The sequence below is a fragment of the Panicum virgatum genome, chromosome 3K, assembly GCF_016808335.1.
Source record: "Panicum virgatum strain AP13 chromosome 3K, P.virgatum_v5, whole genome shotgun sequence".
Lineage (NCBI taxonomy): Eukaryota > Viridiplantae > Streptophyta > Magnoliopsida > Poales > Poaceae > Panicum > Panicum virgatum.
In genome coordinates this window covers 49,930,196-49,933,489 of record NC_053138.1, presented here as the reverse complement: position 1 = coordinate 49,933,489, position 3,294 = coordinate 49,930,196, and positions in this window count along the sequence as shown.

Below are 3,294 nucleotides of genomic sequence, written 5' to 3'. Positions count from 1 at the left end.
GCGGAGACTCACTTTTCATAACTTCCATATCCATAGCCAAATCCATCTCCGCCCGGTCTCCATTTTTCCTTTCTTTTTCTCAAAGATTCATTCTCCAGCAACTTTTTCATAAGTAACCAAACCTATATCTCGCGAGTGACAGGAATCACTCGTCTTCTACCGAATCCTAATTAAGCATTGCAGTACTAACGACCGGTATACTAGTAGAGTGACTGAGGAAACCTAGGGATCATGCATCTAAGGTTCCAATCAACTCCTAGAAACTTAAATGCACAATAATTATATAACGATTATTGAATATTGAAATTAAGGGTTATGCACCGGGGCTTGCCTTGCCAGTCAGCGGGGTTAGCGACTTCTGGATCTGGCTCGACAACTGCTTCGGCTTGCGGTTCCCCTGCTTGCGGCTCCTGGATCGGCTCGGCAATCAGCTCGCAGGCGACTTCGGTTCCAGCGGCTATACAAATAAGAATATGCCATGCATGAGACTCATGAAATGATGCAATGAAATGCAACACCCGCAACTGAAGCATAGGCATGACCGATAAACAGCACTCTCAAAACTATGATCCAAAAGCATGGTGTAGTGCTGAGATGGGGTTTCAGTTGTTAATTTCTTTTAGCCTGAAGAGTCTCCCTCAAAGAAGACGGGAGTTGCCCTTGCTCAAATCAAGCTCAACTCTGAGGTAGATAAATAAATGTTCTAAACCTCGGCGGCGATTAAACAAACCTAAGCAGAACCACCTAACAAAAGTAACAAAACTCTCCATTTCATGGTTCTATCAGATAGAGCATGAAATTACGAAGCTAATGCAACTAGTTTTGCCTTTTTAGGATTTTTCTAGGAATTTCTATGAATATTGGAAGATTTCAGCCAACATCAACAAAAAGAATAAATCTACCCTAAATTTTTCTGAACCGCGGGTCCCACTTGTCATTGGAACAAAGAGAGCAAAAGGGGGGGGGGGGTTCTCCCCTGTTCTGCTCTGCCGCCTGCCCCGGCCACGCGCGGCGGCGCGCCCGCGCGAGCGCGGCGGCCATGGGCCGGCCGGCCGGCGGGGCAGCGCGAGCGGCCCACGCGCAGGGCCAGCGCACCCGCAGCCGCGCAGGGACGCGTGTGGGGCAGGGCAGCGGCGCACGCAGTCAGGGCGGCGGTGCACGCGGGGCAGGGCGGCGGCGCGTGTTGGCGGCGGTGTTCCGGCCGTGGCGGGGCCAGGCGGCCGGGGGAGGGAGCGGCACCGCGGCGAGGGATGCTCGGCGGTCTCGGGGCGCGCAGCGGTGGTGAGCAGGCTCGTGCGGGGACGGCGCGCGGCGTGCGCCGGCGGCGAGCAGGGCCTCCGCGGCAGCGCGGCGGCGCTACGACGACGGCAAGGCCGGAATCGAAAGGGGAACGGCTCGGGGAGCATGAGTGAGTCGCAAAGAAGCTCACCGGGGGCTCGATTGGAGCGGAGGGAGGCCGGAAGGTGGAGCTCGACGGGAGGGCAGAGCTTCGGCGCGGCAACGATGGCGGGCGCAGTGGTCGTGAGGCCGATTTGGCCGGGGAGCGGGTCGGTCGGCTCGGGGAAGGGGGCGGTGGAGCTTCGGGGCGAGGCTAGGGAGGTCGGGGCGCGGGGAATCGAGCGGGGCGCGAAGAACAGCGGCGGAGGACGGCCGGAGGACACCGGCGACGGCTTGCTCGTGCTCGGCTCGGCTGCGTGCTCCACAGGGGTGAGGAATGGGGAACGGGGAGGCGAAAACGGGCACGACTCCGTGCGGATAAGGACGGTGCAGGAGCACGACGGGCGAGGTTCGTCGGCACGACGCGTGGCGACGCCAACGTCGATGGCCGGCGGTGCACTGACTAACCGGGGATGCACCGTACCAAAGTTGAACTCGTTTGAATGATTTTGATCAAAGTTTGACTGCCCAAAACTCCAAATTTCATATTGAAACCCGAAATTTGGCCAAAATAGAAGTTGTAGAGGGATAGAAGGTCTACAACTTTTGTTTTGGGCGCAAGTTGATTCGAAGCTCGGATTAAGGAGAAAAATGTGCTCGAACTCGGCTAAAAACAAATTCACTTCACAACTTGATTAGCGCTAATGACCTTGGTTAATCCTGATTAGCGATTAAACCCATGATTAGCATCAGCAATTAACACCGGGGTGTTACAGCCTTCCCCCCTTAAAAGGAATCTCGTCCCGAGATTCGGGTAGAACGGAAAATATAAGACAAGAAGGTTCAAGTGCGAAGTACCTTGATGTGTGCTTAGGAAATCAGGGTATTTGGCCTTAAGAAATTCCTCTAGCTCCCAAGTGGCTTCATCATCGGAGTGATTACTCCACTGAACTTTGTAGAATCGGTTGGTGGTGCGACGAGTAACTCGATCCTTGCGATCAAGTATCTTGATTGGACGTTCAGGATAAGTAAGATCAGATTCTAACTGAATGGTGTCACTGTCAATAGCTTCAGTTGGAACTCTCAGACATTTCTTGAGTTGCGATACATGGAAGATGTTATGAATTGCCGAAAATTTTTCTGGAAGATTCAATCGGTAAGCCACAGGACTGCATCTTTCGACAATTGGATATGGACCAATGTAGCGGGGAGCTAGTTTTCCTTTTATTCCAAATCTTTGCACGCCTTTCCAAGGTGAGACTTTTAGATAGACGTGGTCACCGATTTCAAAAACAAGTGGGTCACGCCGTTTATCCGCATAACTCTTGTAACGGGACTGCGCAATCTTCAAGTTTTCTTGAATCAGATGAACTTGTTCTTCGGCTTCTTTAACCATGTCAGGTCCAAAAATAGTCCTCTCTCCAACTTCGGACCAATTCAGTGGAGTACGGCATCGACGACCGTATAAAGCTTCGAATGGTGCCATTTTAATGCTTTCTTGATAGCTATTGTTATAAGAAAATCCCGCTAACGGTAAACATTGATCCCATTTCTGTGGATAGGCTAGGACACATGCGCGAAGCATATCTTCTAAAATCTGATTGATTCTCTCCGTTTGGCCATCTGTTTGAGGGTGATAGGCTGAGCTATGGATCAATCGAGTTCCTAAACAAGTATGCAATTGTTCCCAGAAGCGAGCAACAAACTGGGTCCCTCGATCTGATATAATAGTCTTTGGCACTCCATGTAAACATAAGATGCGATCCATATACAACTCGGCATACTTCTTTGCTCGATAGATTGTTCTAACTGGAAGAAAATGTGCGGATTTGGTCAGGTGGTCTACAATGACCCAGATCGAATCATAACCCTTTTGAGTTCGAGGTAAACCGACAACGAAATCCATGCTGATGTCTT